We start from the raw sequence: 25,152 nt of genomic DNA on the forward strand, positions 1-25,152 counted from the left end.
ATTGAACATTTCTCTGTTAGACTTTGACAGGTGCTAGGAATGAACCAGACAGGGCCTCTGCCCTCTGACTCTCCCCATGGAGCATATGTGAGAGGGCTGGGAGGGGTGCATGTACATAATTAATCGGAATGTGTCTGGGAGCATGAGATGTGGCAGGCGGGAGCGGTATGTGCCAGGTGCTATTGCAGAGTTCAGAGGAATGTGAATTCCTCTCCAGGAATGGATACTCCAGCCTTTATGTGGCCTTTATGAGGATTGAGCAGGATTTTCATGTCAGAGATGGGGGAAGGGTATTTTGGGCTGGGAACAGCCACTTGCTCACATGGAGGGGAGGAAGTCATGGCAAGCTGATGAGTGCTGGTGAAGGCTAGTCTTGGTTGCCAGCCTACTGGTCACCTGCCCACTTATGATACTCAGTGTGGCTGCAGCTTGGGCACAGGTCATAGGCAGGCAGGCATAGACTGAGTGACGAGGCTCAGGTTGGCTGGGACTAGACTACCTGCCCTTGAGTGGCAGCCAGCCTACTTGGGTTTTATTCTGTGAACACTAGCTTGAGAAGTGAGAAGTTTCTGTCAGTTTGAAGAGATCTCTGATTTAGAAGCTCTGCTGATGGGGGTTGGTTTATTCACAGCCCTTCATCAAGCTTGCAGGGCGAATGGCGGCTCCCAGTCCCTTCTCTTTCTGGGGATCCATCCTCCCATCCATGTGAGAGGGGATAGACCACTGTCTCTAAGGCTCTCTCCAGCCCTGGCTACTCAGAATATGCTGTTGCTATGACCTCAGGTGGAAGGTGACCGTTAGAGATGGTGGCTTTGGGGACAGGATCTGTTCACTTGAGGCAGTGAGTTTGCATTTAGTCTTAGCTGTAGGGACTAATGACAGACCTCCCCCCCTCCATAATCACAGCACCTCTGCAAAGCTCTCCTTTGCTTGAAACAGGCTGTGCCCTTTGTCGAGTCCTCTGAGAAAGGAGTGTTGGTGGGTGTTGATGAACTTGGCTCTGATTGTAATGATAGCACCTGGCCTACTTCTGCATGAGCTCCTGCACTGCCTGGGTAATGCTTGGAGAGGGTTTGCGGGTAAATAAAACACAGCCCCTCATGAAGCCAAGAATCCTTTTAGACTGACCACTATGCCAGACATGTAAGAATTTCGTGATCAGATGTGTTTCTTAGAGAACCCCCACCTCAGACCTCCTGAACAGATTCTTTTGCAGGAAATCTCAATCTTCTTTAGCCCAAGTGAGCAGGTAGTGGCCAGGGACCACTGTTAGCTTCTTAAAGTTGAAGGCTGGATGCTGTGGCAACATAGTCAATGTCCCATAATTAGAGTAATTCCCACTTGATCACGCCTATTTCTTTTCCAAATGCTTTCTTATCAGGTTGGGTGGATGTAGTGGCTCAAATCTGTAATCCTAGCTACTCAAGAGGAGGAGATCAGGAGAATCATGGTTTGAGGGTGACTGGGAAATAAGTTCACAAGACCCCATCTCAACCAATGGCAGTGCATGTTGGTGTATGCCTGTCATCCCAGCTATGCAGGGAAGCACATGTAGGGAGACTGTGGTCCAGGTTGGTCAGGCACAAAATGAGACCCTATCTCAAAAATACCCAATACAAAAGGGTTGGAGGTGTGGCTCAAGTGGTAGAGAGCCTGCCTAGCAAGTGCAAGGCCTTGAGTTCAGCTCCCTCCCATGAGCCCCCCCTCCCCAAATGCTTTCTTATCCACTATTCTCAAACAGCCCAATGAGGAAGAGGAAAGCAGCCTCGTAAGCATCGCTGCTTCTGTTTGAGAGTATTTGGAAAGCTCCATGGCCAGCTATCCAGGATTTGTAGTTCAGGCTAACCTGCATAGGGGCTTGCCGACTTTCAGACACTGCTCACCTCATAAGATATCTTGGTTGTTCACAGGTCACACTGGCCTCCTTCCTCTTCCTCAGACAAACCAGGCTCTTCCCTACCACAGGACCTTTACACTTGTGGTGCCCTCTGTTTGGAGCTTTCTTCTGATTCTTCACTTTGCTGGCTCATTTTCACTCAGTCCTTAGCTCAGTTCTGATATCATCTCCTTCAAGAGCCCTGTCCTGTGCATGTGTAACATGATAGCTCCTCTCAGTCACAGCCTTTGTTATTGTCTGTCACAGACCAGAGCATGCATGAAAGCATCAGGGTGGGAGGGCCTCCCACACAGAGTGCTGGGCCTCTATGGCCGGGAGATGTGGGGTAGGGCCAGGCTGTCAGGTGCTGCTGGTGCTCCTGGGGACCACACTTTGAGAATCACTAGCTAATAACTGTCTCATATGTGTTTGTTTATTGTCTGTCCCAACACTTAGTGGTAGTCTTCATGAATGGGAGAAATGTAACCTTGTGTCCCGCTGGTTCCCTCATCCCTGACCCAGCACTTGTGCATGAAAAATATTTGCAAACTCACTGCTGACTGAAGACTTAGTGGGATCCTCACTTCATAGGTCATCCGTGGGATCCAGTCTCCATGTCTGCTTGCTTCTCCATGTCGGCCCCCTTGGGCAACAAAGTCCCTGGATGCTCGGGTTCCTTATAAAAAAATGTAATAGTGTTTGCATAGAACCTACATACATCCTTCCATATACTTTATTTGTTTGTTTATTTAGCAAGGTAACCTAGGCTGACCTCAAACTTGCCATCCTCCTGCTTCTGCCTCCCACCTGCTGGGATTATAGGCATGCACCACCATTCCCTGTTCTCTTGTGTAGTTTAGATTATCTCTAGATGATTTACAGCACTGAACACAGTGTAAATTGTTCAGGGAACTATGGCAAGAAAAAACACCTGTATGTGTTCAGTACAGATGCAGCCCCTCCAAAATATATTTGACCCATGTTTGGTTGGTGTGGAACACACAGGTAAGAATATGGAGGACCAACTGTCATCATTCTGCAGCCGAGAAGGAAGAAGAGCAATCATTTCCAGGACCCCTGGGAGCTACTTGGTCTGATCTCTTGTCTCTACTATCTTTTTCTTTCACTTTTCACTCTTCAGCCTTTTCTTAGGGTCATTATTTATATTGTGAGTTGATTGCCTGAACAATTTCCATACAATCCCAGGTGATGAATTGGACTCTGTGGGTTCAAGGAGGGTTGTCAGAATTCCAGCCACACCCCAGGACATCTGGCCAAGTGCAGATCTTGGAGTCTGCCACAGCCCATGTCCCTGTATAGTGCAGTGCTGTGTTTCAGCTGTTTAGTGCACCCCACCCACCAGCAGGTGGAACAGAACAGACACATCCTCGTCAATCTCCCTTGGGACAAATGGCAGGGAGTTCCAGGAGAGCAGGCTGAGGTCGGGCTGGGCAGGGAGTGCGGGCGTGACTATGGGAAAGGACTTTCTTCTCTGACAAGCAGTTTAACACCAAGAGAAGTCTTGATCCTGGACTTGTGGGCCCCATGTTCTAAGAAACTGTGCAGCCCAGCCTAGGTGCCCAAGCTGTGAACCTCCTAGGAATTTTCTGGGTAAGCAAGATCAAAATTTATGACTGGCTTGCACAGAACACTTCTCATAATTCCCAAAGTTGTACTTTGAGAGCCCTCAGTGTCTGGGGCCGCCTACTTTTGGGTTTTAGGAGAACAAAGTTGAGAGTTTGCCAGACTGCAGTTGAGTTTTTGCTGTAAAAATTTTATCTTCTCTGACAAAAGGGAGTTGAGATTTTAGGTAATTATAAATCTTTGGAAGCTGAAACTGTAGCCCAGGGAATGCCCAGGACACAGGCTTGGGCCAATCTGGCCCTACCTCATCCTCCTTGTGCAGGCAGGGCTCCTTTGGGGAGCCACAGGAAAGCAACGGGGTGGGAGGAGACTTGGCAGAGGAAGGGCTGCTAACTCGTGCAGAGACCTCCACCTGGCTGCCACAGACTAAATATCCTGGTCAAAAGAGTCTTCGTAGAGAAGGGATATTTATCACTTAACTGAAAAATCTGGAAACCAGGGATGTGATATCATGTGATTTGCCCACAGTCTTCCTAGCAGTCCTTTTGCAGAGCTGGGGTAAAGCCCAAACTCTAGATTTTTAACCCCCCCAAACCAGTGTTGTGTTAGGGAAAGAAACTGGATTCTGAAAGGTGAGTGACCTTGGACAAGTCACTTCTTGGCTGTGGGCTGAGGATGAGTCTATATACTTGTTCAATGCGAGGTGGGGGTATAATGAGTGACCAGTGCAGAACCTCTGATTGACAAGATTGGGATCTCTGATTCTGTTGCTCCATATTAACTTATAGGGAGATGGGTCAGGATGAGGTAAGTCAGGACATAAAACAACTATCTCTTTATTTTTTTAAATTTTATTTTATTCATATGTGCATACAATGTTTGGGTCATTTCTCCCCCCTTTCCCCCATCTCCTCCCTTACCCCCCCTTACCCCTCGCTACCAGACAGAAACTATTCTGCTCTTATCTCCAATGTTGTTGAAGAGAGAGTATAAGCAATAATAGGAAGGACCAAGGGTTTTTGCTAGAACAATTATCTCTTTAAAGTCTGGCTTCACAAAAAATTCTTCCCCAACCCACTACATAGACATGCCAAGTTTAACCCTCCCCATGAGCCATAAAGTTCTTTCTTTCCCTACTCAAGTTCAATAAATAGCTGTAGACTGAATAAATTTAGCTGCTACCATTATCTCCTTCCAAAGATGCAAAAAAAAAAAAAAAAAAAAAATGGCCAGGAGACCCTGGTACTTTTGCAGGCAGACAAGCCATAATAGGTTAATAAGATAGAAAGTCATCAACACAACAGGAGATAGTGTGGACTTGGCCTTGGTTCTCATGAGTAGGGAAGGCTTGCCAGGGTCACATTCCAGGGCACCCTTCTGACCATGAAGAATAGGATATGGGATTCCAAAATCAAGCCCTGAAAGCCACACTCACACTAATAAGGTCTCATCAACAAGAACCCTGAGAGCAGACAAGGAGGGGAAGATGAGGCCATCTATTCCGTTCTAGAAGCCTGGGAAGTGGAGGAGGCACTCAGCTATTTATGGGGTGGCCATAACAAAGTGCCATACACAGGGAGACTTAAACAACAGAAACTTACTGTCTCACAGCTCTAGAGGCCCAAAGTCCAAGATCAAGGCACTGGCAGGATTGGGTCCTTCTGAGGCCCCCAAGGAGAGTATCTGTTTCATGCCTCCCTCCTTGCCTGGTAGCCATCCATCTCCTTATGTCTTCACTTCATCTTCCTTCTGTACATATCTGTATCCAAGCTTCCACTTAGAAGGTCACATTGGATTAAGGCCCACCCTACTGGTCTTCTTTTAGCCTAATTACGACTTTGAAGACCCTGTCTCCAAATGCAGTCACATTCTGAGGTACTAGGGGTTAAGACTTCAACACATGAGTGGATAAGGGACTTAAGTTGCTTTGTGACACAGAACTCAGTCCTTTTCCTCTAGCAGGGACCCTACTGAGGTCAGAGATCATTTAGAATACCATACTTTTTTTTTATCGGTATGACATACCCTATACGTGATTCTTTCTAGGAGGCCTTCACTGACCCCATCCCAAGCTCATTGGAACCTTCCCCACTTTGAGTTCCCAAAACACTTTGCTCACATCTCTGTTGGGGCATTTATCACCATCTCCCTCAGACTTGGAAATGCACATTTGCTCCCTGCTCACTAACACCTGGTGTCTTGGTTGACTTCGCCTCCCTCTCATATCCCTTACCTCCTGCCTTGCACATAGAGTGGGGTTGACAATGTTTGTTGGCTTGTGGATGGGTCCGTGGTCCAAGAACATTGAGTAATAAGTGCTGGATAAACAGGAAGATGAGGCTTTAGAAAACACCAATGGCAAGAGGCCTTTGCTTAGATTCTTTGCACTGGTTGACAAAGTCCAGCTACTGCTTTTATACAGAAAAGAAACTTTCCATCCTCTTTTGATCACAGAGGGTCAATGGAAGAATCTGCAAACTGGGTGCTCAGCATTCTTGAAACTCCAGAGTTCAAAGAGAATGACTCTTTTGGGCCAGTTTTGAAGAAACTCTTCAATCATTTCTTGAATAATGGCATTCTTTTGGCCCGGCTTTATGGAGACTCCTCCTTCCACCCCCAGCCCAGTGACCTTCTTTCTGCCCCCTTGTTTCTTGGCTGAACGTCTGGGTCTGCTGGAGTGAGCAAAAGCAATCTCAGCAGAGCTTGGGACCTTCCCACGAATCCAGAGCCACACACCCAACAAAGCCTGATGTTGCAGAAACAGCTGGGCTTTGGCAGGGGGATTGTGAAAAAAAATGTGAATAACTTAGAAGCACTCTGTTCCAGAATGGCATATGGAAGATGAATGGTGTGCTGTCCGTGAAGGCAGGTCACCCATCTTGTTAAGAGAAGAATCACCTGAGGGTCTGCTCTGAAGTATCCCCTGTATCTCCCACCACTTCTCCAGACCTGAGTTTCCCAACTGGCATGTGGTGAGAGGCCCTGGGTATGGTCTGGTCAGCTTTTGGGATGGAGGTCAGGGCATCAGAAGCCCAAGTCCGTGGGCCAATTACTCCAGTGTGTGTGTGTGCCTTTAGCACCTTTGGAGTGTTCCATGTGTCCCTCAACATGACAAAGGTCAGGAAGGATAACTTTAGACTGTTGTGCTCCTCAGAGGTTCCTAGGAACAAGGAGAAGGTTTCTAAAGATTTACCTTTAAAAAATGAAACACATTCACTAATTACTGTTGTTGCTCTGGCTATAGATGGAGCAAATGCCAATGTCAGAATGCTGTGATTCAATTAAGCTGTAGGAATATTTGATTAAACTCAGTGTATTAGTGAACAAGACTTTTTGGTTGCAAGTGACAGAAACCTAGCTAAAAGTGCTCTAAGCAGGCAAAAAAAAAAAAAACAATACAACACAACCACAAATGACAGACATGATTTGTGTCTTCATAAACTGAAAAGTCCAGGGGTAGAACTAGTTTCAGACATGGTGGGATCCTAGGGCTCAGGTATCTCATTTAGCTTTGTTGTTGTTGTATCCTCCTGTATCTCCTCCTGTCTCTAGCATATAAGCTTCTTTCTTCTCAGGGCAGGACTGTGTCAGTGGTGGCCCTGGGAACTCCAGGCTTGTGTGTTACTGACTTAGCAGCTCATAGAGACTACCCTAATCCTTAGTGTATCAGCAAGGGGTCATGGTCAAATTTCTGGTAGCCAGGTAGGTCACTATGATCAGCAACCTGTGGGGTCATGTCTCAGGAAGCCTGTGCCACAAGTCTACCCCTGGAGTCAGCAGTGGGTTGGAAGCTAACTGGAACACATAGGTAAAAGTACAGAAAGGTGGTTCCTCAAAAAAAATTTAGGTGCTGTTACCAGAGACGGAAGTGGAGATCTACCTGGGTTCCTGGGTTCCACACATAAATAAAGAAACAAGAGGACCAGAAGTTTGTTCTGAGTCAACAGGGGCGGATAATAAAGGATGTGTTCACTACACACTTCCATGACTTTAGGAAATAATCACCAATAAAGAAGGAAAGGACCTGGAGCTGTCATCTGTGCTGTTCAACTGTCCTCAGGAAAGCAGGTTAATTGTCCTCAAAGACAATTAACTCTCCCTTTCATTAACAATCATCATGGACATAAATGATACCATGAATGTTCTTTATAGAAATATCACACTGTTACCATGCTTTGAATCATGAAGAAGTGCCTAGTGCTTCACCTGAATTCTTTTGTGCAGCAAAAAAACAAGAATGGAAGAAAATGACCATCTATAACCACCATCACCACCAATCCACATCAAAGCATGTACATGGATCTGATCTAACCTAGTGATGACAGCCCTGGTCTTGTGCTCCTACTGCCCCCACTCATGTGTGCAGAGCTGTTGGTCCTTCTTTATCTCCTGTCTCCTATCTTAGTAAATCTTGGGAACTGCCTTGGCAGGTGTTTTTAAATCTCCAAAGCAGGAATAATGCCTATCTCACAGGTTTTTCTGTGATGATTAGAGGAGAAAATGTGCCCACACCATGTAGCATTCAGTAGTGCTCACTAGGTAACATGAGTCCCTATGTGTCACCATAGGGTAACTTCTGTCCTTGAAAATAAAAAATTCTGCTGGTCACTTACAAAATGCAAAATAGCTTCTAAGAGCTTTTGGACTGGAACCATGGCCAAGGGTATACCACTGCCCCATGGCTGAGAAAAAAAATCTTAGCAAATTGAATAATGCTTTTCTGAAAATGTTCCAGAATCATGTTAGGCACTCAGTACTGAGGTCTCAGAGGTAGACCAGAGTCTTTCCTGGAAATGTTTAGGGGAGAAGCAACCATAGAAAGATAGGGACAGGGGCAGAATATCTGGGAGCAGACCTCAGCTCTGCCTTGCATAGCTGTGTGAGCTTGAACAAGTCACAGTTTTCTATTTTATGAAATGGGAATAAAAATTCCTGCCCTGCCCACTTCAGGGTGATTAGTGATGCAGTGGTGTCTTTTGCTTTTATAAAACCTACAGAACTAAATGTTTCCAGAACATTGAAAATGTCCCCTGACGTTTTTCAGGGGATGCTGAAGCTGTAGTTCTGTCCTCAGTCCTTAGCACACTGTGAGCTGACCTGTGGAAAGGACCTGTGCAATATTTGATATATACATAAATTATATATAGTGCACAGGTAAGCCAAAACCCTGTTAACTATGCACGTGTGAGAAGCCAGTGCCCAACCTAAGAACCTAGACTGGTACACCCCCTGCTTCCTTCCAGGGTCTCTTGAGACTTGCTTCTTTCATGTAACATTGTGTTGCTAAGACTCCATATGTGCTGTTGTGAGTGGCTGTGGTTTAATTTTTGCTTCCATATACTTTTTGTATACACTAGACTAGACCATAATTGATCAGTCCACCCTTTTGTCAAAAGACCTTTGGGTTGTTTTTAGTTTTTTGCTGGTACAAAGAATGAGGCTATGAATATTGTGGTGCCATACTGCTGGGCTATGAGGGATGGTAAATTCAACTTTATGAAATAATGTACTGTTTTCCAAAAAAGAGTCATACCAGATTATATACATTATTCAGCAGTGCACAGGCTGGATTAATCCATAATATCACCAAATTTAGTTTTGACAGACTCTTGATTTTTACCAATCTAGTGGTTGTAAAATGTTTGTCCCCTCCCTCCCTTTATTCCTTCCTTTTTTTGAGACAGGGTCGTGCTGTGAACCCCAAGTTAGCCTAGAATTTGCTATGTAGCCCAGGCTGGCTTCAAAGTTTCTGTCCTCCTGCCTCTGCCTCCTAAGTGCTGGGATTGCAACTGTGCCACCACGGTCTGCTCCTTATGTCCTTAATTGCACTTCCAGGTAACAGATGTAGTTGTCATTTAATAAAGTCATTGGCAATTTGTGTTTTCCCTTTTGTGAAATGACTGTCTCTTGCCCACTTTTCAGTTAAGTTTTCTTTCTTTTTCATACTTGTGATTTGTTTGAGTTCTTTTTTGTAGAAGTACTGGGGTTAAACTCAGGGCCTCATGCTTGCTAGGCAAGCAATCTACCACTTGAGCCATCCCCCCAGCCCTTTTGCTATTCAGATAGGGTCTCATGCTTTTGTCTGGGTTGATCTCAGACAGTAATCCTCCTACCTCTGCCTCCTGAATAGTTGGGTAGCCATGTCTGACTCTGTATGTGTTCTTTAAATATGTCAATTCTAGTCATTTTTCAATTGTATGACTTGTCAATACATATCTTTGGGGGGGGCAGGCGCTCTACCACTTGAGCCACCCTACAAAACCTATAGCTAATTTTTTCAGTATATTTATAGCTTTTTTTTTAATTAAAAAACAAAACAAAGCAGAGTCTCACTGTATTGCCCAGGTTGGTCTTGAACCCTAGGATTGCCCAAGCAATTCTCTGGCCCCAGCCTTCTGAATAGCTGGGCTACAAGCATCTGCTACTGTACCCAACTTCTTCATGGAATTTTTGAGAATGGAACATCCCAATTTTAATGTAGTTGAATTTATTAATCCTTTTTTTTTTAGTTGGTGGTAGCTTTTTTTTTTTTTTGTGGTAGCTTGTTTGAGAAACCCTTTCTTACCCTAAGATCATAAATGTGTGATCTCATCCTGCTCATTCAAACTCTCCAATCCTGCCACCGAGACCATATGCAAATAGCCCTACAAGTGAGCACTAGAAATAGGATGGCCTGCAAAGTTGTCCTCTGTCCTGTTCATGCTCTTGCTCTTTGGCTTGGAAAGCAAATACAGAGGGGATGGGTGAGAGACTGCTTGCAAAAATGGCACCAGAGACCCTCCGACCCAGTCTTAAAACCATACAGTTAGACAGTGGCTTCCCAGCTTATTTATTGTATGACCTGGAGAAAGGCAAATTTTCTCTAATGGAATGGTGTCAAATACATATAAGATGGCATTTCCTCCAGAAGGTTAATCTCTTATTTCATTGGATTCCCCAAATTCATGCTGTATACCTCCATTTTAAAAATGGAGAAACTGATATAAATCTAGTTAGAAGTGGAGATGGTTGAGTTCCTGACATGTACTTTTTGGGAGCACAATTTTTTTTGTTGTTGTTCTATCATTAACCATCTCCATCTCATTTTTTAAAATCATTTATAATGACAAGGTGGTAAATATCTTTTATTTACCCAAGAGGACACAGATAATAGTTTCAGACTGAATTCTGCTGGGAAAAGGTATTGGAAGACAAAGAATGAATTATGCAAATCCATTCTGCACTGGTCAGTACATTGGTGAAGTGAAGGAAGAATGGAAGAAACAAGCAACCCTTACTTTGAGAACAATTTTCCTCTGTTTTTGAATCAACAATTACTCTGGCATATTAAGGAGAGCAGAGTGAATCATTCCTTTTCCTAAGCCCCTAGAAGAGCTTTTTGAAGATGTCTATAAATAGGTCTTGAAAGAGGTCAACAGGAAAATAATGCAACATTTTTATTTCAAAGCAAATCTCAGGAAGTATCACTTTTTAAAATTTTGTTTTGTTTTTTTTGAGGCAGGCTCTCACTATAGCCCAGACTGGCCTTGAATTTGCAATTCTCTTGCCTCAGCCTCCTCTTCTGGGATTATTGATGTGAGTCACCACAATCACTACACCCACTACAATGTTTATACATTGTAACAACATTTCTACATTGTAACAACTTCTTATATTGCAACAATGATCACAGAGCAGAGCAGTAAGTACACAGTATAACAATATTTATAACAATGTTTATAGAAACAATGTTTGTAGAAGCAGTATTTATAATAGACACATGACCAGAAAGTAGAAGATAAAATCACTGTGGCATAGGTGAGGAGCTCCCCTCCACTCAGGCTTCCTGAAGTTCTCTCCTCCTTATTTGGATTACGCAGGGGAGTCATGGGCATCTCCAGCTGTGTTGATGGCCTTTCCTCTTGCATCCTGCAGAGGTCTCCTTTGCCCTGCCTGCATCTGGGGTAGGCAGTGTGTGGTGAGGGTGAAGCATTCACCTGGAGCTCAGAGGAACCTGATCTATCAGCCTTTCCAGATTCCAGAGTCCTGAGACCTGGCTTCTCAGAGAAGGCAGTGGAAGAAAGACTTGTCCAAAGGCCGCTGTGGAATCAGTTCTGGACTAGAATCTGGCTTTCAAGCCCTTCCTTTTCTCTTCTGGTAGGAGGAGGACTTCCCTGCCATTCCCTTCACTGTCTTCCTCTTCCTCCTGCTTTTGGTCAAAAACTTATCTCCCATTTCCTGCATTGGGAGTGGGAGGCAGGAAATGTTTCTCTTTTTTTCATTTCTCCCCACTCTTATCCTGTTATGCTAAATTCCTTTCCTAATAAACTTTACTTTTTTTTTTTTTTAAAGAAGAAGCTATATATGCAGACTTGTTTGAGGATAGTTCTGTCAGTTCTGTGTCTGCACTGTGTTAAGTAAGCCTTTTGCTTACATGTGACCCTTACAAAACCCATGAGTCAAGTATCATCTTCACTTTTCTTCACACACCAGGAAATCAGGCTTTAGAGGCAAAAAAAGCAAAACTTGTTTTAAATCACATGACTGAAAAATGGGGGCAAGAAGATTTGAGCCACGGCTGACCCCAAACCCTGTGTGCCCACCTCCCTGTGCTGCTCTTTGAACCAGGGTACTAGAGGCTCAAGGTGGCCACGAAGGCATCTAGACCTCTTCATTCCTGCTTCCTCCCCACCCCGCCCTGCCTTCATCTTTCACCCCCTTCATCCCCTTTCTCCCTGATGTCTGCTCCCATCCTGTGATAGTGGGTTCTCCTTGTCTTTATGGAGAGGAGGGTGAGGGAGAGGTGTGGGCTGTTTGGGTGCAGACTTAAGCTGCTCCAGGCACAGCGACAACTTGGCTACTTTCTGGGGTTTGCTGTGATCATAGGTTGATTATTTCTTTGAGAAGGAACAGTTTGTAAAAATTGGAATGGAACTCAATGAGGAAGTAGGCTTTGATTTTATAGATTCTAACTTTTTGAGACAGGGTCTCACAACGTAGCCCAGGCTGGCCTGGCACTCGAGATTCTCCTGCCGCCTCCTCCTGAGTACTGGGATCAAATACTAACTTTTGTATCGTGGTTAAATTCCCTTAACACAAAATGTACCATCTTCACCACATTTCAGTGTAGTTCAGTCATGTTAAGTACATTCACATTCTTGCAAAACATCTCGTACTTCATCCTTCAAGTCTATTTTTTGTGGGGGGGAGGGCAGTACTGGCATTTGTACTCAGGGCTTTGCACTTGCTGGGCAGGTGCTCTGCCACTTAAACCACGTCTCTAGCCCTTCATCTTGCAAATCAAAACTCTATACCCATTCGACTACCACCCTCCCCCCCCCCCATACATAACTACCATTCTACTTTCTGTCTCTAGGAATTTGACTACTGTAGGGAAGTCACATAGGGAATCAGGGAATATTTGTCCCTTGGGACTGGTTTATTCTACTTAACATGTCAACCAGGTCTGTCCCCCCACACACACACACGCATGCTGTCCCATGTGATTACAGACAGCAACATCAGTCAGTCCTTCTAGCATGTTTGGTAAGTAGGGAGGATGAGTTCATTTTACTCCCAGGAAGGTTGTGGTAGGAGTGGGTAGTGTGGGCTGCAGAGCCAGGGTCCAATCTTGGCTCCACCAATAACCAGCTAGGCTACTTAATTCAGGTCTATTTCCTTTACAAGGGAGATAGTGGTACAAACCTCATGGAAGATGCAGCAAGCTAAGGCATGAAAAGCCCTTAACCCACATAGCCAATCATTATTAGTGCAATCGCTGTGACCTACTCTGTAAACCTCCAGTTGCACGGAGTTATTATTACCCATATGTCTCAGGTGCCATATGTGTCGGGCGCTATACTGGGGATGCAAAAGGGATAAGGTGTTTGTCCTGAGGAGCTGGTATCCTCAGGAGAGAGGAACTCACTGTGTGTCTGCAAGGTGCCTGCCAGAAGCTTGGGGCATGTGCTGACTGGAGCCCCTTGCTCCAGATTATCTTGTCTTTCTACAGCAGACAGCCAGTGGATGGAGGGAAGGACTGAGCAGGCCTTCTTCCTCCTCAGCCTAAGTCATCTTTATTTTCATAAAGGATGTAGTCTAAGAATACCCTTGCTTTCATTCCCTGACTCAAATTCCATCTGAGATGAAATATCGTTGTCTTCCAAGGGAACAGAGCAAACCACTGAGCATCCCACATGTGTGGGTCCTACCCAGGGATCATGATTCTGGCTGGCCCACAGATCTGTCAGTCATTGGTGGCAAATGAAGGGCTTCAGTAGGTGATGCACCAATCACTTGAGGTGTGACCTAGCTGTCCCTTGAGGGACAAATGGTAGAGGACTGACAGTGTTTGTATAGAGAACACTTCTCTTCTTCATCATCATCAAAAAATAGAGTGGAAAAACTCTCTGGAAGTTTTTCAGAAGACTCTAGAATTCAAACCCCAGATTTACTACTTGTGAGCTGGATGTCCATGGCTAAAGCACATCCTTGGGACCACAGTTTCCCACTTGTGAAAAGGTACTGATGGCATGTTCCTTAAAGAAGCTGTTTAGAAGGTTAAATGAAATAACAGAACATAGGTGGAAGTACCTAATACATTTTTTTTTTTGCAGGCATCAGTGCTCGATGACTACATATAAATTCCAGATCTGGATGTTCATTCTAGGGCAAGGTTTTTTTTTAAATTAATTTTAGTTATTGTAAAATGCACATATCATAAAATTTACTATCTTAACCTTTAAAAAAATTTATGTTGACCTTTCAGTCTAGTAGCAAAGATACAGGAAATTGCATTACAAGTTAATGAGTGAACCTTAGTCCCACCAAAAAACAAACAAACAAACAAAAAAACCAACAAGTTAATGAGTGACATAACAAGAGCCAAGATCTTAGGGCTTCCATCTTGATCATTTTGATGTGTGCAGTTCAAGTAGTGTTAAGTTTATTCATGCCGGGCCAATGTTTAGTATTCAGCTTGCAAAACTAAAACTCTAGACTCACTAAACAATCCCATTCTCCCTCCCCATTAGCTCCTGGCAGCCACTATTCTGCTTTCTGTTTCTAGGAGTTAACTACTTTAGACACATCATAGAAGTGATATCAGATAGTCTTAGTCTTTTTGTGACTGCTTTATCTCACTTAGCAAAATGTCCTCAGGATTAATCCAAGATGTAGCAGATGTCAGAATAGTAGCCCCTGGTCTTTTGTTCAGTTATTCATTAGTGGACATTTGAATTGCTCACACCTCTTGGAATATGAATAATGATATTATGAACATAGGTGTAAAAACATCTCTTCATGATCTTGCTTTTAATTCTGCATAAATGTTCAGAAGTGCTACAAAATTACTGTGTAATTTTGCACAGTAGTCCTTCCTTACCTGAGGTTTTGCTTTCCATGATTTTGGTTACCAGTGGTTAACCATGGTCTGAAATATTAAATGGATAACTCCAGAAATAATTGATAAGTTTTAAATTGTACAACATTCTGAGTAGCATGATGAAATTCCGCTCCATCCCTCCTGGGATGTGAATGATTCCTCTGTTCAGCGTGTCCATGCTGTATGTACTACCTGCCCATTAGTCATTTAATGGACACCTTGGCTATCAGATTGACCCTCACAGGTTTCATAGTACTTGTCTTCAAGTTACCCATATTTTACTTAATATTGCACCCAAAAGGCAAGGGTAGTAATGCTGACAATTTGGATATGTCAAAGAGGAGCCATAAAGTGCTCTATTTAAGTGAAAAGTTCATAGTAAAATATTTTGAGAGAGAGAGACCACATTCACATAACTCTCTCTCTCTCTCTCTCTCTCTCTCTCTCTCTCTCTCTCTCTCTCTCTGTGTGTGTGTGTGTGTGTGTGTGTGTGTGTGTGTGTGTGTGTTGCTGGGTTGCTGGGTTTCTGGGGATTGAACCAAGGGCCTTGTGCATGATGCTAGGTAAGAATTCTACCACGAGCTAATTCCCAGCCCTTTTTGTTTTTATTTTGTTTTTGAGGAAGGGCCTCTCCACTACCTTTGCCAAGGCTGACCTCACTCATGGTCCTCCTGCCTCCACCTCTGAGTAGCTTGGATTATAGGCATGTCCACCATGTTTGGCTCCACATTACATTATTACATTATATTATTATAATTCTTCCTTTTCATTATTAGTTATTATTATTAATTTCTTACTATGCCTAATTAAATAAATTAAACTTTATCATAGGTATGTATGGGAGAAAACATAGTATACATAGGGTTTGGTGCTATCTACAATTTTCAGGCAACACTGGGCTCTTATTTGTAGTTAAGGAGAGCTATTGTGTTTAGTTTTATAGGAAACTGTCATACCATTTTCTGTAATGGCTGAAATATTTTATGTTTCCATGAAAAGTGTAGAAGTGTTCCAATTTTCTACATCTTCCAATTATTTATTTATTATTTTTGATAGCAGCAATCCTATTCATTTAATTGAATATTTTGGCACTGTGGTTGGTATAGGGAGCTACATGGTTAATTCAAACATAGTGAGACTAGACCCATGTTTCTGCAAGTGTGAATATTTTCACCCGGTGTTGTCTGAGAGGTCCACTAAAAATAACAATTCCTGGGAGCCACTCCAGACATCCTGAATTGGGAGCTCTGTTTAAAAACAAAATAAAAAACCTTCCAGGAGACTCTGTGCACATCATTGGGCTGGATTGGTGGTTCTCAATTTGGGTGCACATTAAAATCCATACCTAAGACCTTCCCAGGGGTCTGACTTAACTTGTTTAGGGTTGTTAGCTGCTAAGCAAGTCAGGCATCTTTAGGGACAACTTCTACATGAATGTACCTTCAAAGTGTCCTTTCCTTTATTTTCAGCTAAAATTTTATGATGCAAGCTAAGCATGCTTAGAGGCATTCCAATCCACTATTTTAACCTTCATACACATGCACCATGACCTTGAGCTAAGCATGTCCCCAAAATGTGTCTGCCATCTTCTTAAATTATGATCTTAAATGCGCCCACTCATAAAGTACTTCCTATATGAATATGTATAGGCTCCCAAATAAAATGCCCAACTTCCTCCATTCAAGGTGGGCACATATTTGGAAATAACTCCCATGCTCTTCTTACCTGCTGCAGGTAACACATCTTTCTCCACTCTTTTATGTCTTGGCCATGCTTGTTTTGGCTTGCACTCACTAACATTCGAACCCATTGCATGTAGCTACTGGTGGACTTCTGAAATCTACTGTAGACCTGCAGGTGATTTCAGCCTACAGCCAAGGTGGAGAGAAATTGGACAATAATATCTAAATTCCTTCCAACTGTGAAGTTCTGCATCAGTGGCACTTTTTAGTTCAGCATGTTTATTGACCTGTCTCCTCTGGGCAAGGCTCTGGGTCAGCTAGGGTGTGAGGGTCAAAAAGAACCTGATATGTCCTGACCCATCCATACTGACTGCCCAGCGAGCCTTCTAGAAGTGCTTAAAGCCCAAAGAGGATCTTTAAAGAAAATGCTAGAGGTCTTCTGTACCAAATGCTGCTGAATTTTCTCTACTCCCACTGCTTAAATTGTCAAAGAAGCATGCATTAAGAAGCAACTGAGCAGACACTAATAAGGAGACTCTTGGTGCTTCCTCCAACCTCCTTATCTTGGCATGTGAGGCCTTCACCAATGGGCTGTCCTCCCCAAATTTCACCCAGTATTCAGTCACATGTGTCTGTGTTACCTGCTCAAATTAAGCTGCGCTTAGCTCTCCAAATGTGCTGTGCTTCTGTGTCCTTGCCCACATGGTTCCTACCTCTTTGTAGCTAACTCCTCTAATTTGTACAATAGTACACACTAAACTGCTATAACCTGGAGAGCTTGAATACATTGCTTAGATAAGAGAGAATTTGTCTGTCATGCTACATTCCACCTCTGGATTGTAAGACTGGTAGTAGAGAGGTGGGGACAAGAAAAGAGATGAGCAGAGTGGTTGGTCTGTGAATTAAGTGTGTATACAGTAGATCCTTGGTATCTGCAGTACATGGTTACAAGGAGGTTGCTGTTAAGGAAAAACCACGCATGCCCAGGATGCGTAGAGCACAGTGCTGTGCTGTGGATGCTTGATTCATTCTTTCTAGAACACTGCCCAACTTCCACTAAAGACATGCTCCCTTTCAACAAATCTCAGATTTCACTTTATAACTTCAATTAACTGCATTCACTTTTACCTGCTTTTTGGGCACCATTTACTTTTGGAGAGGCAGATTTTCACAAAATGAAGGGCAGGGAGACACTCAGCAGATCACACAATGATTTAAACACAACTGACAATAACACAGGGCTAACTGAGAGCTTCTCCATATTACCTGAGCTCTGAAATGCATGAGTGGGAAATAAAATTTTCTGCTTTTGAAATTTATGTTGATTTTTATAATTTTTTGACTGTGTTTGTCAAAATCACATGTAATAAATGTGCCAATAAAATAGGCTTAATCTGGAAGTTGAGAACATTTTCAAATCAGCCCTGCGCCATGAGTGGGAAGGAATAGGCCTGAGCTTTATCCTCAGGCTTTATTGGAACTAGAACTGCCAGTTAATGTCTCCCAGACAGCCTTTACCTACAGCAGTGGACAAGAACCACAGCATAGGTGCATAGCTGAGTTGGTCTCTTGTGAATGTCCACTATACCTTCAGAAAAGTCTGAAGCATTTCCATTTCCAGGAGAGTTCACTTTGGCACTCCCTCATATTCCAGGCACTGTGGTAGGTGCTTAAGAAGCAGATTTAAAGAAGACCCACCTCCTGCTTTTGAGAAACTCCAAGTTTAGGCAGAGCTGTGTGCAGCAAATTGTATAATACAATGTGAACTGCTATAAAACTAGATGTATGCTGTGCACGGTTGGGTGAAGTAGGCTTGACGTGCCATGGTGCTGAAGTGTAAAAAGAATGTTCTGAGGGTTCTACAGAGGGAGTGGAAAGTTTGAATAGCAGAGCCACAGGGCATGTTTGTGTTTTGGTTGGTCCTGGAGGTTGTGTTTAGTATAGCTTTTGCAGGGAGGAACTGGAGGAGTTATGAAGTTGTCACGGTTATTTAGAGAACAGACAGCTAGGTGCTGGAGTCTTTGGGTTGGGGACATAAAGAAAGAAAGGGGGTTTTCAAGGTGGAAGTGAGGGGAAGATTTAAACTTTCTGCCTTGGGAAACTAGAAAATGCTGGTGCCACTAACTGACACAGAGGATAGGGAGTGGGAGCTGTATGGGGACTGGCCATGGATATGGGGAGGGACAAGGCGATTATATACATTGACGTTGATGACAAGATAGCAGTCAGGAAGTGGGTGAGGAATAGGTGCTGGGGGTGGGGGGTGGGGAGAAGGGGCCTGTGGGAAGGCAGGCAGATTACAGGATTAAGATTTATCACTGTGCTATTAAAAATGCAATTGAAAATGATGCTGCGTATTGAAGGAAACACACTGTCTTTTCTCCTACTAGGAATTTTTGCACTTTGGGTCATCACCTTAGGGGCAGTATTTCTAAGAACACAGTTAAGATCTAGGGAATTGAGTTTACTCATAGGAAGCCAAAACACCACCAATGAACTAAAGGAAGGGAGGAACTGCACAGGGCTCTAGGCCAAGGTCTGGTACAGTAGGCATCCAACCACTGCAGGGTGAAATTGAATCATGGTGGTGTCTGCATACAAGAAAAGCCTTCTGTTTGGCTGGACTGTGCTAGATGCGTTAGTATCAAAGACTCCCAAACCACAGTGCTGTAGTTCCCAGTGTCTGTAAGGGATTGGTTCCAGGAGCCTTCAGGGATATCCAAATCCTCAGATGCCCTGTATAAAATGGCATAGTCTTTGCATATAGCCTATACATTTTAAATCATGTCTACATGACTTATAATACTCAATGCAATGTAAGTGCTATCTAAATAATTGTTCTACTGTTTTATTTCAGGAATGGTGGCAAGAAAAAACACCTGATGCTACATGCCTGTACTCTCAGCACTTTGGAGGCTGAGAAAGGAGGATGGAGAGTTTGAGGCCAGTCTGGGCTGCATAGTGAGACCTTGTCTCAAAACAAAGAAGTCTGTACATGTTCAGTTTTCACATATTTTCCATCTGTGGTTGGTTGAATCCATGAATGCAGGACCCACAGATACAGAGGGCCAGCTGTACTTTTGTAGCCAGCAGGCTTTGTCTTGAAGAGGAAAGAATCCAGTTAGGAATCAATGCTTGATTTTTGAACACTCAAATTCCCTCATAGACTCTTGAATTCCTTCTGAAACTCTAAGCAAGTTGTGTGGAGTAAACTAAACATCACTAAGTCTTGCTCAGAACAGTCTAGCGCCTTGCTACAGAGTGTGATCCCTCAGCTGACAGCACTGGTATCACCTGGGAGTTTGTTAGATGCAGGATGTACTGAATTAGAATCTGCATCCTAACAAGATCCCCACTGATTCACATGCACTGTAAAGCTGAGTGGCTTCCAGACTTGGTTTCACATTGGATTTGTTTAGGTAACTTTAAAATAAGACAGCTTGCCAAGGCTCAACCCCAGACATTTTGATATAGTCAGATGATTCTCTTGGGTGTCTAAGTTTGGATCGCTGGCTTGTATGGATTAAAAAAATCTCTGTTGATGGACAAACGGCAAGAATTTTAGTAACTGGAAATCTAATCCAAGCTTCATGCCTGTTCGCTTTATATTCACAATAATGGCCCAAGCCTCATCCCCTTTAAAAAATGTCTGAATTGCCAATCAGCAGCCCTTTCACCTTACTTTCAGGACCTCTTGATATGTGATGCTCAAAAAGAGACATGTGCTTTCCCTTCTGCCATTGTGGCACCCATATCATTGGTACAAGTTGAATGGGCATGGCCAATTCACCACCCAGTTTCAAAGCAACTAGAGTCAGTTGATGTTTACCAAGCATTCTGTGGATGAAAATAATTAGCCAAGAACAAAACAATCTGACCCTCATTACTAGAATAGTTTGTCTCTGTAGAGGACCATAGCTAGAAGGGCACATTCCGAAATCTCCAAGTTCTCACTTCATGGATAGAAAAGAAGAATCCACAGAGAGGACAGGTTAGGTCCTGAATTCTAGCTGGTTTCTTCCAAAAGGGAAGGCTTTCTATATTTGGAAAATAGACCACATATTTGTTACCTAGTTAGAAGTGCAAAATGAGCAAGGTTTGGTGTTCCATGTTGAGTATCAATCATTAGGAAAAGGGCCATAAACATGAAAAGATACGATTCCGAATGATTGCCACAGACTGCGGACACGTGGAGTGCAGATGTCTCAGGAATTCAGCGACTGAGTTCTCAAACGCTGAGATCTTTAATTAAGCAGGTGTTTGGGAAGCAGATCCTGTGTAGCTTCCAGCCTTGGCTGGGCTTGTCTGGTTGAAATATGGCACAAACCCAGCCTAGCAGCAGGGCTGAAACCAGCTTCACTTGGAGGCTCAGGAATGTGCCATTGTTATTTTTTGCCTTCTTATCAAACACCATTAGCTTGAGCAAGGAAGGAACAAAGTCAGGCTGGGAAAACATGTTGTTTCACTGGGTAACAATTTACTACCAAGGAAATGATTTTTGCCGTGTCCAAAAAAGGAAGAGTGGAGGCCTTGGAAAGAAAGGTGTAGTCTTCCAAGTACTTTTGGACAGCTTCTTCCAGTGTCACCCAGCGAGAATGTTTCCCTTTGGCTAATGGCTGTTCTCACACAAGAGCAGAGACATTCAGCTGAGGTTACAGACCCAGGTTCCAAAATCAGCTCTAGCTTGTTCGTAGAATTGTAACACAGAGACACAGGAGGAGGGAAGAATCAGAGATGTGTTAGGCTTGAACACATGTGGCTGTGAAATTCCTTAACACACATATCCCTTTCTGCTTTAGGATGCCTGCAATCCTAAAAGGGACCCATAGATGCCAGAGTGCAGAGGTGAAAAGTGAGACCCCTTAAAGAAATGTACCCAGCCATTTTTTACCTGTGTTACAGTCCCTCGCCATGAGGCTAGGGCTCAAGGGGAAAAAGTCTCTGATTTTGGTTATGGTAGGTCCACAGAACTAACCATGCCTCACAGCTCACAGAGCCCTAGCACTGTGGTCTTGGTGTCTTTGGTGAATTCCAGAACAGAGCCTGTAGAAGGCTGAAGCCAAGCTTCTCCATCTTCTACAGAAGTTAGGAAAAGGACCTCACTGGGGAAGAAACTAAAATTTCCCAAGCACCTGCTATGTGTCGGGTGGTGCACATGGTAATTTATGAACTCTCACTGCAGCCTGGAGGCAGACTGTGCTCTGCGTGACTCAGTTATCAGTGCAGGGACCTGGATTCACACAAGTTCTGTCTGTCCCCAAAGTTCTTATTCTTTTATGCACTGGCCTTTCCTGCAGAGGTCTCAGCGCTTTGGTGTTTTTTCTCTTAAACTTCAGTGCTGGGAGAATGGTTTAGAAAATGTTCATCCTATGGAGATGGGAGATCCATTAATGTTTTGTTGTGTACAGTTTATTTTATTTATTTATTTATTTTTTGGTGGTACTGGGGTTTGAACTCAGGGCCTTGAGCTTGCTAGGCAGGAGCTCTACCACTTGAGCCGTACTGCCAGCCCTGCTGTGTACAGTTTTTAAAGGACATTTTATCAGAGATAAATGTAGAAATATAAATGCATGTAATATATAATGTGTACATTGAAATAAAATAAATAGCTGGCATGCATATACATGCTATTTACTCTGAAACACACTTTTAACTATTTGGGGCAACACATTAAGAATCATTTTATGGGACAGAAAAGTGAGTTGAATGAAGTTTTTTGAGAAGCAGTCCTCTCCAATGAAGAGGACATAAAATGGGCTTAAGCCAACAGTGGTATGTCCACAAAGTCCTTGGAGAATTTCTGATGAAAGGGAGGGCATGCCAGTCAGTGCTGGATTCTGCTGTGGACACTTGCCCCAGGGGCTAAACCTTGTAGGAGCTTGTGGGCTATGGTCCCTTTTTGTGCTGTCCCTTAAGTCAGAATGGAAGATGCTGCTCATTTTGTTGTCCCCTGAGTTGTTGGAGAGCTTATTGTGATGTCTTGAGGCCAGTTCCTCCAGCTGGTGCCTCTGTGAGCTCTTGACTGGGTTGAAAGAACACCACTTCATTCACCCTGCCTTAGTACAGCTGCCCACGTGAAGCTTGCTGTCTGGCTGGGGACATGAGACATAGCTACTGAAGTGAAATCCTAAATGAGTGTTTCTCATGTGTGGCCCTCTATCCTGGGCCTGGGAGCCCACTCTGCTTGTGGCTTCTTCAGGACCCAATGTTGGCAGGTTTCAATGACTTTCCTGAGTGAGTACTTGTCTGAGATTGAGAAGGCCATTCTGGGTCTGTGTGAAAGAAGGAGTGATTGCCCAGGTAAAGTGTCATGGTTCAACTGAGTTGGGCTATTTCATGAGATGCTAATTTCTTCATGGGCAGGAACAATGTGGGATCTTTTCTGGTTCTAGAAAATGTAGTAGTGCTTTCCTCCAGTTGCTAGTGTGCAGGCCTCCTGGACAGTGGATGGACATTGCCCTCTCTGGGATGACCAAGCCACTGTTGCTATGGATAAATCATCTGAGTACCCAGGCAGCTGACCATGGTGTAGCTCATAGGAGGAAGCATGGAGCTGGCAGAAGGGCACTCAGTGAAGTCCCAGTGGGAGGGACTACACTTGATGCCAGTTTTCCCAAATGGCCTGGAAGGCTGGAGACCTGCAGTAGGGCATAAAGCATGGATGAGTGAATGAGTGAAGAATGGCTGCATACACCCAGCTTTCTTTTCTCCCAGGAAGCTCTCCCTAACTATTCCACAGGAAAGGAAAAAAAGACAAGGTTTGCGTGTGAGGAAAATGACACTTGCTCAGGTTGCGGTAATGTATTTTTCCACTGATGCAGAAAAGGAGGCCTTGCCAAAGAATGTCCTTGGAGTGGTTCAATGTATTTTTCCTTCTGTTATTTAAGTCAAATGTATTTAATGTAAGCAATTTAGCTGTGAGCTGGAATGCATGATGCGTCTTTCAGTCTCCTGTGGGAACCCACGGTGCGAGCTGTTTGAGCTGTCAGGTGTGGGAGCTGATTGTGTTTTGGGAGACAATAGCTACTTTTACAGTGCACACATCAAAATGGTCATGTCAGTTAGTTAGCTGAAAAGCCTGTCTGGAGGCTCAAAGGCATCAGGTTTGTCATTCATGTGTCCATTCATTCAATAATTACTGAGCCTTTCCCATGGACCCGGCACTATTCCAGGTGTGTTGTGAGGATGCAAACATGAGAGATAGCCTTCAAAAAACCCCAGAAACTTGCTGAGTTCTCAAAATATACTTTATAACAATCTGGTAAGTGGACTCACAAAAGTTAATTTTCAAGTATTTACACATACATTGACAAAGTGGGTATCATGGAGTTAATTCTTTAGTAAAAGTGGTAGAATTTTTTTTAAAAGATGAACTTCAAAGAATTTGTTTCTGGGCCTGAACACTGCGAACATGCTTGTGTGTGCCATAAGTCACACAAACATGGGCTCATGGAACCTTGCAGTCACTTTGGCTCTCACAGTTCTTTACCCTCCTTGGTCTCTCTTGCCCTTCATTACCCTCAAGACAGGAAAAAGAAAAGAAATTCCTAAGGCAATGTTGTTCCCAGGGTACAATTGCCATCCATCACTCCCCACTGAGAAAATGTAAACATGTACTGGCTGATAGTAGCATTATTTATTGTCACAGGCTTCAATACAGATCAGGAACAGAGCGGCCTCTAGCCAAGCATTATTCACCAGCTCCCCTGGGAGGCTGGTCTTGGTGGGCAGAACCCACCCTGTGGAGGAAGGCAGAGGTCAAGGGCAGGAGCTGCAGCTGGGAACCGGGCTAGGGCTTTGCACCAAGACTGCACATAGTCAACACTTCAGGGTGGTAAACAACAAAAGTGACACCACCTTGGAGCCAGTTCTTAGAAGTGGTTCATGCTGAGAGGTATGAAGGCTGGCTACCTGTGAGGCCCGGGCATCTTGGTCAGTTTGATGTGGGGATTACTTACTGTCATTCATGTTAGTTGTTGTATGCACATGGTGATGTCATCAGACCCCAAGAGCCTATTGTTTACCTGGTTGAAAGACCCCCTTAGCTGTGCTGGCTTCCTTAGTGCACAGCAGGCAAAGTCTTCTGCACAGGGCAACTTGTTTTGGCTCTGGACCCTCTTACCCCACTATACATGCAAAGGTGTCATCTGAATAGATGAGGGAAAAGGCTGCAGCCTACAGTGTCAAGAGGCAGGGAGGGAAAGGGCAGTGAAAGCTCTCCTCTATCCACTCTGCCAGCCCCTTCTGCACCTGCTTGGTCCTGGCCATGTCCTCTTTCATCCCTGTAGAGATTGGCAGAAGTCAGGTAGGAAACCTGGACTCAGCTCATGGTTTGGTGCTTATTGGCTCCCTCTGCTCACTTTTCCCATCTGTAAAGTGAGGTCTTGAGTCTACTTTACAAGGAGCTGTGAGAATAAATACAGGCTCAAGCAAGGTGTCAGGCAAATTGCAGTTTTCAGTGCTACTTCCAACTGCACCATGGTCCCTATGGTATAGGCAGGGAGAGTGTGCAGACCCTGCTGCACATGTGGGGCGTGGGTGTGAGGTGCAGGCTGTGAGGGCAGAACCAACAAGGAGGAAAGGCATTGGAGTCAGGCTCAGCAGGTCCGGGGCACTCAGTGGACCTGTGTGGAGTCATCAGTGCATGA

At 44.0% G+C, this 25,152-nt stretch overlaps 1 protein-coding gene across 2 annotated transcripts in view; it reads left to right on the top strand.

The window, feature by feature from the left end:
* Window positions 1-25,152, top strand: part of Fbln5 (fibulin 5) — a 70,353-nt gene that overhangs the window by 21,183 nt on the left and 24,018 nt on the right. The gene's annotated exons all lie outside the window — the stretch shown is intronic.

Source organism: Castor canadensis, chromosome 3, assembly GCF_047511655.1.
Source record: "Castor canadensis chromosome 3, mCasCan1.hap1v2, whole genome shotgun sequence".
In the NCBI taxonomy this organism is placed as follows: Eukaryota; Metazoa; Chordata; class Mammalia; order Rodentia; family Castoridae; genus Castor; species Castor canadensis.